The sequence below is a fragment of the Chiloscyllium punctatum genome, chromosome 31, assembly GCF_047496795.1.
Source record: "Chiloscyllium punctatum isolate Juve2018m chromosome 31, sChiPun1.3, whole genome shotgun sequence".
In the NCBI taxonomy this organism is placed as follows: Eukaryota; Metazoa; Chordata; class Chondrichthyes; order Orectolobiformes; family Hemiscylliidae; genus Chiloscyllium; species Chiloscyllium punctatum.
Genome location: NC_092769.1, coordinates 34124300 through 34141328, shown reverse-complemented (window position 1 = coordinate 34141328; position 17029 = coordinate 34124300). Strand labels below are relative to the sequence as shown.

At 46.6% G+C, this 17029-nt stretch overlaps 1 long non-coding RNA gene across 2 annotated transcripts; it reads right to left on the bottom strand.

Moving 5' to 3' along the window:
- Positions 1–769: 769 nt before the first annotated feature.
- LOC140456813 (uncharacterized) lies at positions 770–15436 on the bottom strand. Of its 2 annotated transcripts, XR_011953148.1 has the most exons (4): positions 15249–15436; positions 10863–10991; positions 5798–5891; positions 770–908 (listed from the first exon to the last, which is right to left on the bottom strand). It is a non-coding gene; the product is annotated as an uncharacterized lncRNA (long non-coding RNA). The 2 variants fall into 2 exon arrangements; XR_011953149.1 differs by lacking the exon at positions 5798–5891 and having other exon boundaries at positions 780–908.
- Between the last annotated feature and the right edge of the window lie 1593 nt (positions 15437–17029).

Genomic DNA, 17029 nt, shown 5'->3' with positions numbered 1-17029 from the left:
AGGGAGCTGAGGGGGAACATTATTCACAGAGGATGGTGCATAGACGGAATAGACTGCCTCAGGCACATGGGAGAAACAAGAATAATGACAACACGGAAAAGAATTTGGGCAGGTACATGGAGAAGAGAAGGTTTGAAGAGATAAGGGCCAAATGCAGGCAAATGAGACTCATTCAGTTTCGGTAACATGGGCAGCATTGAGGAGTTGGACCACAGGTTCTGTTTCCGTGCTGTATCACTCTGTATCCAGCTAAAGAGGATTAGTGTACCAAAATAAGGCATGTTGTCGACACTGAAGCAAGTTACAGCGATGGGGATGGTAGTCTGGAATGCAGTACATTTCAAATATGTGGAGGGACTATCGGGAAGGGAGGAGGTTCCAGGGACAGGGACTATTGTAGGAGTTAAAAATGACTGAAGACACTGGTGCACAAGCCATGCCACAGATGGTGTTGCAGAGTAGTGAGTCTTAGTACAGTGTTGGAGGGAGAACACAGAACAGAAAGATCCCAGGCAGCATTCCCAACCTCTCGTCAGAGGCCTACTCTCCCCTCTGTTGTACTGATGCTCACTAAGACAACACAGGACTGGATTGATAACAATGAACTCCCGATGCTGTCTCAGTGCAACATAAGTTAAAGTAGAGGTGGTGATTGAGTCTGGGGTGTGTCTATACTGTGCTCCAGATCCGGCACTGTATCTGTGTCATGTCTTGTAAGTGATGTTTGGAGCCCTCTCATTGCTCTCTGCTCTCTGCACTATGAGTGATCTTACCTCACTGCAGGATTTATTGAAGACTCCAGATCTCCCTTCCCTTTGTCTCTCTGGCTGACCAACCATCTTCAATGAGGTGATGGATGAGACACACAGCAGTTGGGAAGTCTATTGAGTCAGCAACTTCTTGAGTACCTACAGGAGACAGAGAGATAGACAGAATGGGAAATTAGACTGATGCAGTGAGGGTTACACAAGGAGAATGGAAATGAGCCCCACAGATATCTGGAAAATCCCAAACTCCATCCCTGTGCTGTTGCGTCTCTCTGGAGTGGAGAATTCTGTTAGCTCAGGATCTAGAGTAGCTGCAAGAGTGAGAGACACTGACAGAGGCAGCAATTAGATCCACACAGTGAGGGATACCACATGGAGAGAGACTAAGTGATATCACTGGAGTGCTGGAAGACTTCAGGATCACACAGTCATGTTGGAAGAATGGGTTTAGCTTCATGTGTCAGTGCTCAGGGATGAGCAACCAGTGAGCAGGTGAAGTGATGGCCTAATAACATTATTGTTAGGGCATTTGTCCAAAACCTCAGCTAATGTTCAGGGGAGGCAGGTTTGAATCCCACCATAAGGTATGGTGGAATTTAAAATCAATAATTTTAAAAACATCAATTAACAATCCATAAACAAATATGAAACCATTGCTGATGTACAAAAATCACAATCCCTTAGATTAGATTCCCTACAGTGTGGAAACAGGCCTTTCGGCCCAACCAGTCCACGCCATCCCTCCAAAGAGTAACCCACTCAGACCCATCTCCATCGACCTCATACACCTAACATTATGGGCAAATTAGCATGGTCAATTCGCCTGACCTGCGTGTCTTTGGACTGTGAGAGGAAACCGGAGCATCCAGAGGCAATTCACGCAGACACGTGGAGAAGGTGCAAACTCCACACAGTCGCCCGCGGCTGGAATCGAACCTGGGACCCTGGTGCTGTGAGGCAGGAGTGCTAATCACTGACCCAGCGTGCCGCCCACTTGCCCTTTCAACAACGAGATCTGATCATCCTCACGTAGTCTGCACGACATACCCACAGCAAAGTGTTTGCCTCTCAATTGCCCTCTGAAATGGCCAAGCAAGCTACTCAGCTCACAGGCAGCTAGGGCTGGGCAATAAAGGCTGGTCAGCCAGAGACACCCACATCCCCTACCTGATTTATAAAAAAATCCAATAGGATGGTCCCACTGGAACCGCGCTGGGACCAGTGTCCTGGCCAATCATGTCAGTAGGTTTATGGACAGGGCTTTAAACTGACAGAGAGGATGCTGGGACAGGGTCCAGGTGAAAGGAGCTTTCCAAATTCAAAGAGAAAAGGTGAAGCATCGGAACAGTATGTGGATGTGGCTGAAGGCAATCAGAAAGGAACAGGATGGGACAGCGATTAACTAAAACTGTACATCAGTGAATAGATTTGTGACAGGAAATTGTGGGAAAGATTAAATTATGTTTTTTTTCAATGGACGAAGTCTTATCAATAAGGCAGATGGATATGTGACACTGAGATAAAAGAGGTTCAGACAACAGAGAGACATGGTTACAGGGTGAACAAAAGGTGGACATAAATATTCAATGGATCACAACCTTGCGGAAACTCAGGCAAAATGGGTAACACTAACAATAATGGATAACAAAGGCATCACAGAGAAAGCATTTGGTCTCAGATCATGAAGTAGAATTAGTCTGAATGTAACTTCTGGCTACGACTTGCCAAGGACACAAGCAGCAGAATAGTTTTAGCCACCAAACAGCATTCCGTTGCTCATCACTGCATTACACAGGAACTCATTGGAATTTTTTAACAAACACATTGTGATCATTTTGGGAAACATCAATATTCAAAATGTGGGACAGTCACACTGGCAAGAGTGATATTGGTAGAGGAGTTCAGAGAATTAGTTTTCAGTGTTTCTTTGAATAACAAATTGTGCAACTGGCGAGGGACGTAACTATCTCAGAGCGACCATAGTGTGATGAAACTTTGTGAATGAGTAATGCCACCTGGAGAGATCCTCTGTGAAATTGTGATAAAGTGCAGTTTAAAGAAAAATAAAGTTTTAAAGTAAATCACAGAAAGGACAAGCTACAAGTAGAAACAAAAATAACCAATAACATGAGTTTGAGATGAGAACTGACCAAGGTAAATAGGCTAAACAGACTGAAATATGTGTCTGTCAATGAACAGTGGAAAACATTAGAAGGAGCAGTGTAAAAAATAAACAAAAAGACATTCCATTGAAACAGACAAATCCTCAGCAAGAAATCCTTATCGGTCCCTCACTCAAGTAAAAAGGATCATATTAGATTATCGAGCTTAGAGGATCACCAAAAAGTACTTAAAATCCTGAAGTGAGAGAATGTTTTACGAGTAAATTTTAAAGGGATTGCAAAGGGTCTGCTCGCAGGAGGAGGTCAGATGGAAGAGGGAATAATTGTCAAGGTTTTATGTCACAAAAGTAACTGGGAGAGCTGAAGGTGCTGGAGGTGGTGAGAGTGTTACAGAGAGTGGTCAGGGTCTGAACGGTGGAACAAAGCCAGTACAGACTGCTGCAGCTGGAGGGGTTTCCAGAGGTAGGGAGGGATATATGTATTTTTATTTATTCATTCATGGGACGAGGATGTCACTGTGGGACCAACATTCTTTGCCCCACTGCTAATTACCCAGAGTATAGCACAGAGTCAGCCATATTGCTGCGGGTCTGGTATCACGTGCAGGCCAGACCAGGTTAGAATGTCAAATGTTCTTCTCTAAAGGACGTAAGTGAACCAGATGAGTACTTTCTACTGGTCAACAATGCTTTTATGGTGGCCTCACCAATATCCTGTATAGCCACAACATGACATCCGAACTTCTACTCTCAATGCTCTACCCAAAGAAGGTAACCACCCACATGCCTGCTTCACCAACCTGTCTACCTGTGACACCACTGACAAAGCACTGTGTACCTGCATCCCTGGGTCACTGACTGATAACACTACCCAGGGCCCGAACATTAACTGTAGAGGTCCCACCCTGGTTTGTTTCACTAAAATGGAACACCTCACATTTATCTAATGAAACTCCATCTGCTGTTCTTCAGCCCACTATCCCAGTGTACTATTTGTCCTGTTGTATCATAGATAACTTTCTTCACTGTCCACTTTACCAACAATTTCAGTGTCACTCAAAAAAACTTACTTACCACAAAAAAAATATTCCCATCCAAACCATTTATCCAAATGACAAACAACAGGGGACCCACTTCACCGCTGGTCACATGTCTCCAGTCAGAAAGGCAACATGTCTCCCATCACCCTCTGTCTCCTACCATCAAGCCCAATTTTGTATCCAGTGGACTAGCTCCTTCTGAATGCCATATCCTTTTACGTTGATCTGAGCTTATTACCCAGTTTACCAGACAGAACGTAGAACACAGAACAGTACAGCACAAGACCCTTCGGCCATGATGCCATGCCCATCTTTTACCCGACTGGAAGATCAAACTAACTTTGTATGCCATGGGTTAAAGAGGTCTCTCACTGTTCACTCTATCTTTGCCTCACACCATCTTGTTCACTTCTGCCAAGTCACCCCTCGTCCTTCTTCACTCCAATGAGAAAAGCCTTAGCTCCCTCAACCTTTCTTCATAAGACATGCCCTCCAGTCCAGGTAGCATCCTGGTAAATCTCCTCTTTACCCTCTCTAAAGCTTCCACATCCTCCCTGTAATGAAGGGACCAAAACTGAACACAATATTCTATTTGGGATCTAAACAGGGTTGTTTCGAGCTGCAGCATAACCTCATGGCTTTAAAACTCAATCCCCCAGCTAATGAAAGCCAATACAACATATTCTTTCTTAACAACACTATCAGCTTGGTGGCAAATTTGATGGATCTCTGGTCATGAAATCCAAGATCCATCTGTTCCTCCACACTATTCAGTATTCTGCCTTTACCACTGTATTCTGCATTCAAGTCTCACCTTCCAGAATGCATCACTTCACACTTTTCCAGATTTGACTTTATCTGCCACTTCTCAGCCCAGCTCTACATCCTGTCAATGTCCCATTGCAACCTCCAGCAGACATCCACACTATTCACCACTCCACCAACTTTTGTGTCATTGATAAACTTACTTTCCCACTCTTCCACTCATTCATAAAATCACAAAGAGCAGAGATTTTTTTGACCTCTCCCTGCAGAAAACCACTGGTCACTGAGCTCCAGGCTGAATGATTTCCATCTGTCATCACCCTCTGTCTTCTATGGGCCAGGAATTCTGTATCCAGACAGGCAGGTTTCCCTGTATCCCATGCTCTGTACTTTCTCAATGAGCCATAAATGTGTGTTGTCACATTCTCAAAGGATTCAATAAGATTTGTGAGGCATGACCTGTCCCTTACAAAGTCATGATGACTTCCTCTAATCAAACTATGGTTTTCCAAGGAATCATAAATCCTGTATCTCAGAGTCCTCTTCAATAATCTGCACATCACAGAGAGAAGACTGACAGGTCTGTCATTCCCAGGATTATCTCTATTCCATTTCTTGAACGACGCATGGCTGATGCACCTAACCTGCACATCTTTGGGCTGTGGGTGGAAACCGGCGCACCTGTCGGAAACCCACGCAAACATGGAGAGAATGTGCAAACTCCACGCAGACAGTTGCCTGGGGCTGGAATTGAAATCGCTGTGAGGCAGCAGTGCTAACCACTGAGCCACCGTGCTGCCCCATGTAACTCTCTAGAGCCCGGCTTCTGATCCTTGGTTCCTCAAACTTAAGTTAGCTTCCTACTTCCTCTTGACTAGATGTTCTACATCCCTTGGAAACTCGTCAAATGCTTTGCTGAAGTTCATGTAGACAACACTGACTGCTCTGCCTTCATTGATCTCTTGGTCAACCCCTTGAAGAGTCAATCCAGTTTGTGAAACACGGTTTCCCACTCACAAAGCCATGCTGACTATCTCTAATCAGCCCTTGCCTTTCCAAATATATGTAGCTCCTTTCTCTCAGAATCTCCTCCAACAACTTACCCAGCACTGGCTGTGATTTCCTGGCTTTTCCCTGCAGCCTTTAAGTGATGGAACAGCATTAGCCACCCTCCAGTCTTCCGGTAACTCATTGTGTCTGTTGATAATATAAGTATCTCTGTTAGGGATATTGCAATCTCTTCCCATGACTATTCAAGGATCGACCTAATGAGCTACTGAGGATTGATCTACCTTTATTTGTTTTAAGATTCCAGCATTTTTTCTTCTCTGTTGAGGATTCTTTCCAAGACATCACCATTTATTTCCCCAACTTCCTGAGCTTCCATGTCTTTCTCCAAAGTAAATACCGACAACACTATTTTGTCTAATTTCTCACCCAACCTCCTGACAGTTAAGGTGCCCTATTCTCTACCAATGTTACTCTTTAGCCCTTATTGAAACTTGTGTAAAGGTTTCTGAAAATTCAAATGAACCGTATCCTCGGTACAGCCACTCCTACACCCATATTTATTCTGCTATTTATATTCACACCAATAAAAATAAAATTCAACAGGCTCAAAAACACATTCTTTTTCTTAAAAGCATTTCTAAGGGTCCAGTTATTGTTCATTGACATATCCTTTCAAACATATTTCAGCTCCCGACCTACTGTCAGGCTAACACTGTTTGGTTTCAGACTAGCAGCAGAAAGGGTTATGGGAGTTTGTGTTTATCAATCTGAAAAAGGTGGCTTACAGGATCAGCAGGTAATCGAGGTGTTGGAAATAGGGAAGGTCCTGGGGACTGAAGGACATTATGGAGATAGGGAGTGATGTGGGGCCTGAAAGGGGCCAAAGAGATCTGCAGGGCTGTTGGGCCTGAAGGAGGTTGCACAGATCAGGAGGATCGTGGGGATTGAAGGAGGTTACTCTGAACGGGAGGGTCGTTGGGTCAAGATGAGATTATGGAGATAGGGAAGGTCGTGGGGCCTTTGGAGGTTATGGAGTTAGGGAGGTTTGTGGGGAATGATTCAGGTTACATGGATAGGAAGAGTCGTGGGGACTGAAGGAGTTTATGGAGAGAGGGAGGGCTGTGGGGACTGAAGGAGGTTATATCGATAGTAAGTTTATACAGAAGCACAGGAAAGAAGAGCAGGTATCGGCCATTTGACCACAGAGTCAGTCCCACCATTCAATGTGATCACGACTGATCGTCCAACCCAGTACAGTATTCCTGCTTTCACACCTTACTCTGATATTATAGTGACTACTGGCATTTAGTGGTACAGGGGGCTGTAGTAACTGGGACGGGTCTGTGCCTTACAGAGATAGGGAGGGTTGTGGAAGCTGGACAAGGTGACATATACAGGGCAGGTTTTAGGAATGGGATGACTTTACATGGATTTGGAGGAATGCAAGGATGGGACGCGGTAACAATCACAGGGAGGATTTTGGGAGCTTGATCTGAGACGGGTACAGCTGAGAACTGAAGGGAGTCAAACAGTCAGGGCAGGCAGGGACAAGGTAGGATTAATAAATTAAACTGCATTTATTTCAATGCAAGGGGCCTAACAGGGAAGGCAGATTAACTCAGGGCATGGTTAGGAACATGGGGCTGGGATCTCATAGCAATTACAGAAACATGGCTCAGGGATGGGCAGGACAGGCAGCTTAATGTTCCAGGATACAAATGCTACAGAAAGGATAGAAAGGGAGGCAAGAGAGGAGAGGGAGTGATATTGTTGATAAGAGATAGCATTACAGCTGTGCTGAGGGAGGATATTCCCAGAAATACATCCAGGGAAGTTATTTAGGTGGAACCGAGAAATAAGAAAGGGATGATCACCTTATTAGGATTGTATTACAGACCCCCCAATATTTAAAGGGAAATTGCCAAACAAACTTGTAAGGAGATCTCAGCTGTCTGTAAGAATAATAGGGTTGGCATGGTAGGGGATTTTAACTTTCCAAACATTGACTGGGACTGCCATAGTGTTAAAGGTTTAGATGGAGAGGAATTTCTTAAGTGTGTACAAGACAATTTTCTGATTCAGTATGTGGATGTACCTACTAGAGAAGGTGCAAAACTTGACCTACTGTTAGGAAATAAGGCAGGACAGGTGAGTGAGGTCTGAGTGGGGGAGCACTTTGAGGCCAGCGACCATAATTCTATTCATTTTAAAATAGTGCTGGAAAAGGATAGACCAGATATAAAAGTTATGTTCTAAATTGGAGAAAGGCCAATTTTGACGGTATGAGGCAAGAACATTTGAAAGCTGATTGGAGGCAGATGCTCGCAGCTAAAGTGACGGCTGGAAAATGGGAAGCCTTCAGAAATGAGAAAACAAGAGTCCAGAGAAAGTATATTCCTGTCAGGGTGAAAGGGAAGGCTGGTAAGTTTTGGGAATTCTGGATGACTAAAGAAATTGAGTGTTTGGTTCAGAAAAAGAAGGAAGCATATGTCAGGTATAGACAGGATAGATCGAGTGAATCCTTAGAAGAGTATAAAGGAAGTAGGAGTATACTTAAGAGGAAATCAGGAGGGCAAAACGCGGACATGAGATAGGTCTGACAAATAGAATTAAGGAGAATGCAAAGGGTTTTTACAAATATATTAAGGAAAAAAGGATAACTAGGGAGAGAATAGGGACCCACAAAGATCAGCAAGGCAGCCTTTGTGTGGAGCCGCAGAAAATTGGGGAGATATTAAATGAATATTTTGCATCAGTATTTACTGTGGAAAAGCATATGGAAGATATAGACTGTAGGGAAATAGATGGTGACATCTTGCAAAACGTCCAGATTACAGAGGAGCAAGTGCTGGATGTCCTGAAACAGTTAAAGGTGAATAAATCCCCAGGAACTGTACCCGAGAACTCTGTGGGAAGCTAGAGAAGTGATTGCTGGGCGTCTTGCTGTGATATTTGTACCATCGATAGTCACAGGGGAGGTGCCAGAAAACTGGAGGTTGGCAAAAGTGGTGCCACTGTTTAAGAAGGGTGGTAAAGACAAGCTAGGGAACTATAGACCGGTGAGCCTGAACTCAGTGGTGGGCAAGTTGTTGGAGGGAATCCTGAGGGGCAAGATGCACAAGTATTTGGAAAGGCAAGGACTGATTAGGAATAGTCGACATGGCTTTGTGCGTGGGAAATTATGTCTCACAAACTTGATTGAGTTTTTTGAAGAAGTAACAAAGAATATTGAGGAGGGCAGAGTGATAGATGTGATCTATATGGACTTCAGTGAGGGATTTGACAAGGTCCCCCATGGGACACTGATTAACAAGGTTAGAACTCATGGAATACAGGGAGAACTAGCCATTTGGATACAGAACTGGCTCAAAGGTAAAAGACAGAGTGGTGGTGGAGGGTTGTTTTTCAGACTGGAGGCCTGTGACCAGTGCAGTGCCACAAGGATCAGTGCTGGGCCCTCTACTTTTTCTCATTTACATAAATGATTTGGATGCGAGCATAAGAGGTATAGTTAGTAAGTTTACAGATGACACCAAAATTGGACGTATAGTGGACAGCAAAGAGGGTTACAACAGGATCTGGACCAGATGGGACAATGGGCTAACTGGCAGATGGGGTTTAATTCAGATAAATGCGATGTGCTGCATTTTGGGAAAGCAAGTCTTAGCAGGACTTATACACTTAATGGTAAGGTCCTAGGGATTGTTGCTGACCAAAGAGACCTTGGAGTGCAAGTTCATAGCTCCTTGAAAGTAGAGTCGCAGGTAACTAGGATAGTGAAGACGGCATTTGGTATGCTTTCCTTTATTGGTCAGAGTATTCAGTACAAGAGATGGGAGGTCATGTTGTGGCTGTACAGGACATTGGTTTGGCCACTGTTGGAATATTTTGTGCAATTCCTGTCTCCTTCCTATCGGAAGAATTGTTGTGAAACTTGAAAGGGTTCAGAAAAGATTTACAAGGATGTTGCCAGGATTGGAGGATTTGAGCTACAGGGAGAGGCTGAACAGGCTGGGGCGGTTTTCCCTGGAGCGTCGGAGGCTGAGGGGTGACCTTACAGAGGTTTACAAAATGATGAGGGGCATTTGATAGGATAGGATAAATAGACAAAGCATTTTCCCTGGGGTCAGGGAGTCCAGAACTCGAGGGCATAGGTTTAGGGTGAGAGGGGAAAGATATAAAAGAGACCCCTAAGGACCCCTGCAACTTTTTCACGCAGAGGGTGGTATGTGTATGGAACGAGCTGCCAGAGGATGTGGTGGAGGATGGTACAATTGCAACATTTAAGAGTCATTTGGATGGGTATATGAATGGGAAGGGTTTGGAGGAATATGGGCTGGGTGCTGGCAGGTGGGACTAGATTGGGTTGGGATATCTGGTCGGCATGGACGGGTTGGACCAAAGGGTCTGTTTCCGTGCTGTACATCTCTAAGACTCTATCACTCATAGAGGTTACAGAAATAAACTGTGTGGTCGCGTCTGGAGGAGATTAAAGGTACAAAGGTTTGTAGTTACCGAAGGGACCAGCAGAGTTTACAGAGACTGAGTGTGTTTTAGAGACAGGAAGAGTTCATAGTCATCATTGGAAATGCAGAAACTAATTTATGAGAGAAGCAGGGTCACTCTGCTTTGTGTCCAGAGACAAGGAGTTTAACAGCTGGAGGAGGTTACTAAGGTACAGAGCTTTTTTGTTGTTGTGACGGGAAGGTTACAGAGATCATGAAGGTAGTCGGAGTTCAAAAAAGTCACAAAGACAGGGAGGTTTCTCAGGTCTGGAAAGGACTACACTGACCAGGATGGCTTAAGGAACTGAAGAGTTGTTTTTCTTCAGTTAAGGAGAGACGTGACAGAACCCGGGATTAAAGGCAAAGGAAGAAACTTGGAGAGTTTTACTGATATGAGGAGCTTACAGGGATAAGCAGGATTGTAGGGGCTGATAGAGATTGGGGAAGTGGTATTTAAGAAACAGACAGTGGAGAAACTGACAGACATAGGGAGGGTTCTGTGGAACAGATGAATTTACAGACAAGATGGTGATAATGAAGCCTGAGAATTTTCTCATGTTCCTTGCCCAGCATTGTTCCTACATCATGCCCTCAGAGTCTGAATTAAAGTCCACTAACTCCTCCCTGTGCTGTTTACTATGATTGATCTTACCGGCTGCAGGATTTACTGAAGGCTCCAGATCTCACTCTCCATCTCTCTCTGGCTGACCAACTGTCTTCAATGTGGTGATGGATGAGACAGGAATTGGGAATTCTGCTGAGTCAGGGACATCAGGAATACCTACAGGAGACAGAGAAGGAGACAGAATGGGAAATTGGACTAATGCAATGAAGGGTACACATGGAGAGTGGCACTGAGTCCCACAGAGATCTGGAAATTCCCAGTCTCCATCCATGGCCTGTGCAGTTGCTTCCCTCTGGAGTGGAGAATGCTGTTGGCTCAGGATCTGGAGTAGCTGCAAGAGTGAGAGACACTGACAGAGACAGCAATTAGACCCACACAGTGAGGGATACCACATGGAGAGAGACAGTGATATCAGCAGAGTGCAGGAATGTATCAGGATCACACAATGGTATCATCAGAACTAGTTCTGACCAGTGAGCACTGCTACCAGTACTCAGGGAGGACTGAGCTATTTTATTGGGATAGGCTCCTCTGGTTCCAGATTATGCAGTGTGATATAAATGGACACAGATGAGGAGGGGAACAGGTCTGAGGTGAATGGAAATTCCCAAGTCCAAAGAGAAAGGTTGAAATATTGGAACACCATGGAGATGTGAATGAAGACCAAAAGAAAGAAACAGTAAGGGACTGAGTTTAATTAAAATACGACATTGTCAAACAGATTTGTGACAGGAAATTATTGGTTAAAATAAAGTAAATGCCATTTCCACCCCTCACAATTCCTCATATACCACAAGTGACATCACTTCCGCCCCTCACATCATCACTGATGTCACACACGCAGTGACTTCCACGCCTGGATTAGTGGTGCTGGAAGAGCACAGCAGTTCAGGCAGCATCCAACGAGCAGCGAAATCGACGTTTCGGGCAAAAGCCCTTCATCAGGAATAAAGGCAATGAGTCTGAAGCGTGGAGAGATAAGCTAGAGGAGGGTGGAGGTTGGGAGAGAGTAGCATAGAGTACAATGGGTGAGTGGGGGAGGAGATGAAGGTGATAGGTCAAGGAGGAGAGGGTGGAGTGGATAGGTGGAGGAAATGACCTGGGAGTTGCAGTGGGAGAGGGACTCCCTGAGATTTTTGTAGACAGAGGAGGAAAACTTCTTCAAGGTAGGCATCCTTGACTTCCACGCCCCCCCACTGCCGTGTTTGCCACCACTTCCGCCCCCACCAACGCCACTCATCTGCATTCTGCTGACACCACCCCCAGGTCCCACCATCACCATTGCTACCCCCAGAACCCTGAGGGGAACACCACCCCTGCTCATGACTCCATCCCCATTCCCCCTAACACCACACCCACTCCAGTTACAGGCTCCGTCGCCTCCCCCAGCTCCAAACCTACACCTGGTTCCAGCTCACAGTCCTGCCGAGTTTTCACCATTCCCCCTGACCACCCCCTCACTGAGGACGAATGATCAGTCCTCAGCAAAGGCCTCACCTTTATCCCCCTCCGTCCACACATGAATTAATTTAATACACGCCGTGACATCGAACACTTCTTCCCCCACCTCCGCCTCAGAGCTTACTTTTACAATGAAGACTCCCACCTATTTTCTGAGGACCCCTTTGCTGTCCTCCAATACACTCCATCCACATGGACACCCCGCGCTGGCCGATTACCTGTCTTCGATTTCTTCATTTCCAACTTCCACCGAGACATTAACTGCCTCACCCTATCTCCCCCCTCCCCCACTCCAACCTCTTACCCTCACAACGTGCAGCCCTCCACTTCCTCTGCTCCATTACCGACCTCACCATCAAACCAGCAGATAAAGGGGGTGCAGTGGGAGTCTGGTGCACTGACCTCGGCACCGCTGAAGCCATGATGCCAACTCAAAGACACCTCCTCCTACCAGCCCCTCTACCATGACCCACCTCCCATCACCAAACCGTCATCTCCCAGAGCAGACAGAACCTCATCACCTCAGGAGGAGATCTCCCACCCACAGCTTCCAACCTCATTGTCCAGGATCCCCCACTGCCCGTATCTACCTCCTTCCCAAGATCCACAAGCCTGACCACCCTGGCCGACCCATTGTCTCAGCATGCGCCTACCCCACCGGACTCATGTCTATCTACCTCGACATTGTCCTATCCCCCCTAGTCCAGGAACTCCCCACATACATTCGAGACACCACCCATACCCTCCACCTCCTCCAAGACTTCCGTTTCCCTGTCGCCCAATGCCTCATCTTCACAATGGATATCCAATCCCTCTACACCTCCATCCACCATGACCAGGACCTCCAAGCCCTCCGTTTCTTCATCTCCCGATATCCCCAACAGTACCCTTCCACTGACACTCTCATTCGTTTGGCTGAACTTGTCTTCACCCTTAACAATTTTTCCTTCAAATCCTCCCACTTCCTCCAGACCAAAGGGGTAGCCATGGGCACCCGTATGGGCCCCAGCTATGCCTGTCTCTTTGTTGGCTACGTAGAACAGTCCATCTTCCGTAGTTACACCAGCACCACTCCCCAAGTCTTCCTCCCCAACATTGATGACTGCATTGGCACCACCTCGTGCTCCCTCGAGGGGGTTGAGCAATTCATCAACTTCACCAACACATTCCACTCTGACCTTAAATTTACCTGGACCATCACTGACACCTCGCTCCCCTTCCTGGGCCTCTCAATCCCCATTAATGATAACCAACTTGACACCAACATTTTTTACAAACCTACCGACTCCCACAGCTACCTAGATTACACATCTTCCCACCCTACCGCATGCAAACTTCCCAACCCCTTTTCCCAATTCCTCCGCCTCCGCCGTACCTGCTCCCAGGAGGGCCAGTTCCACCACAGAACACACCAAATAGCCTCCTTCTATCGAGATCGGAATTTCCCTTCCCACGTGGTAAAAGATGCCCTCCAACGCATCTCGTCCACATCCCGCACGTCCGCCCTCAGACCCCACCCCTCCAACCGTAACAAGGATAGAACACCTCTGGTGCTCACCCTCCACTCGACCAATCTTTGCATAATCCAAATCATCCGCCGCCATTTCCGCCACCTCCAAACGGACCCCACCACCAGGGATATATTTCCCTCCCCACCCCTCTCCACTTTCCACAAAGACCATTCCCTCCATGACTACCTAGTCAGTTCCATGCCCCCCCAAAACCCACCCTCCCTTCCTGGCACCTTCTCCTGCCACTGCAGGAATTGCAAATCCTGCGCCCTCACCTCTCCCCTCACCACCATCCAAGGCCCCAAAGCAGCCTTCCACATCCAATGTTTTACCTGCACATCCACCAATATCATTTATTGTATCCGTTGCTCCTGATGCGGTCTCCTCTACATTGGGGAGACTGGACACCTCCTAGCAGAGCACTTTAGGGAACATCTCTGGTACACCCGCACCAATCAACCCCACCGCCCTGTGACCCAACATTTCAACTCCCCCTTCCACTCTGCCGAGGACATGCAGGTCCTGGGCCTCCTCCACCGCCACTTCCTCACCACCCAACGCCTGGAGGAAGAACGCCTCACCTTCCACCTCGGAACACTTCAACCCCAGGCCATCAATGTGGAATTCTCCAGTTTCCTCATTTCCCCTTCCCCCATCTCACCCCACCTCCAGCCTTCCAGCTCAGCCCCGCCCTCATGACCTGTCCTAATGGCCTATCTCCCTTCCCACCTATCCATTCCACCCTCCTCTCTGACCTATCACCCCCATCCCCACCCCCATTCACCCATTGTACTCTTTGCTACCTTCCCCCATACTCCACTCTGACCTATCACCTTCTTCCCCACCCCATTCACCGATTGTACTCGATGCTACTTTCTCCCCATCCCCACCCCCCTCTCATTCATCTCTTCACTCTGCAGGCTCCCCGCCTCTGTTCCTGATGAAGGGCTTTTGCCCAAAACGTCAATTTCCTGTTCCTCGGATGCTGCCTGACCTGCCGTGCTTTTCCAGCACCACTCTAATCTAGACTCTGGTTTCCAGTATCTGCAGTCCTTGTTTTTACCTTATTGGAGGAGGAGACTACCGAGATAAGGCATGTTGTAGACACTGAAGCAAGTTACAGGGATAGGGATGATAGTCTGGAATGCAGTACATTTCAAATATGTGGAGGGACGATTGGGAAGGGAGGAGGTTACAGCGATAGGATCTGTTATAGGAATTAAAAATGATTGAAGACACTGGACCACAAGACATACCATAGATACACTGTTGCAGAGTAGTGAGCTTTAATATAACAGAACTTACATTGGGATGGTGATTGAGCCTGGGGTGTGTGTGTGTACTGTACTCCCCTCCAGCACTGTATCTGTGTCATGTTGTGTTAACAGATGTTTGGAGCCCTCTCATTGTTCTATGCTCTGTGCACTGTGGGTGACCTTACTTCACTACAGGATTTATTGAAGGCTCCAGATCTCCTTTCCCTTTGTCTCTCTCTGGCAGACCAACTGCGTTCAATGAGGTGATGGACGATCCACCCAGCAGCTGGGAAGGCTATTGAGTCAGGACTTTCCTGAGTACTGACAGGAGACAGAGAAATAGATAGAATGGGAAATTAAACAGATGCAGTGAGGGTTACACATGGAGAATGGCACTGAGTTCCACAGAGATCTGGAAAATGGAGCGATATTAAGTAATAGTCCCAGATTGCTGGAAGATGTCAGGATCACACAGTCGTGTCGGAAGAATGGGTTTAGCTTCATGATGCCCTGGTATCAGTGCTCAGGGATGAGCACCCAGTGAGCAGGTGAAGTAATGGCCTCGTGGTATTATTGCGAGAGAATGGATCCAAAACCTCAGCTAATCTTCAGGGGAGGCAGGATTGAATCCCGCCATCAGAAAAGGAGACATTTGAAATCAATAATTTTAAAATTAATAATTAACAATCCACAAATAAGTATGAGACCATTACTGATGTACAACAAATCCAAACACTTGTCCTTTAGAGAAGGACATCTGCCCATCCTCACGTGGTCTGCACGACATCCCCACAAAGGGTTTGCCTCTCAATGACCCTCTGAAATGGCCGAGCAAGTTATTCAGTTCAAGGGCTTCTGGGACTGGGCAAGAAAGGCTGGTCAGCCAGAGACTCACACATCCCATACCTAATTTTAAAAAAAATCTATTAGGATGATCCCCCTGGAACTGTGCTGGGACCAATAATCTGCCCACCACAGACATTCGACCAAATCTGTCATCCCCACAATTCTACCTCCGTAACATGATCCAGACTCTACAAATCTTCTCTCCTCTGCATGTTCCCCAGAAGGGCACTGGAGGGTGGTGGGGGTTACAGAGATAGGGAGGAATATCAGGACAGGAGGATTTTGCAGACATTTGGAGGGTTGCAATGCCAAAAGGAGGCTTCAGTAATTGTGAGGTTTCATGGTGATGAAGGCATTTGAGGAGGGAGGGAGGGAGGATTGTAGGGAAATGAGAGGTTTCACAGTTTAGGTGTTTTGTTCGGACTGCAAGTGGTTACTGAGTTGGGGAGGGTGTAAGCACTGGTGGTTGTTACATAAACATGTGGTTTGGTTGCAATGGCAGGAAGAGGATTCAGGAAGCTGGAGAGTATGGGGTCTGAACGAGGTTACACAAATGGGAAGAGTTTTCAGGAGTGGAGGTGTTTACAGAGACAGCAATGGTCTGATCTGGAGCAGAGGACCCAGACTGGGAGGGGTGTGGGGACTGGAGGTGGTTTCACAGGGAGGGAGGACCATAGACCCACAGGAGGTTACAGAAATGTGGAGAGATGTAGGGCTGACAGGGGTTCATGGAGATGGGAATGTTGGGAGGGATGGAGAAGTTTACAGGGATAAGGATGTTAGTAGGACAGGGCTGGATTCCACAGACAGGTAGTGTTTTAGGGAGCTGAGCAGATTACAGAGATAAAGATGTTTGTATCGACTGGAAGAACAAACCGAGATATGCAGGGTAGTCGTGACTGGAGATGGTTATAGACATAGGAAGGATTAGGTTCTGGGGGTTATGGAGGCTGTGGAATCTGGATTTCTTTTCAGAGACTGGGATAACAATTATGGTCAGAAACAGTTTCACAGATAAGGGTGTATAGCACAAACAGGAGGAAGTTGATGACGTTTAAACAGATAGTGGTGTAAGAGCTGGACAAGGTTATGAAGGTGGGTAGATGGTGGAGACACAGGA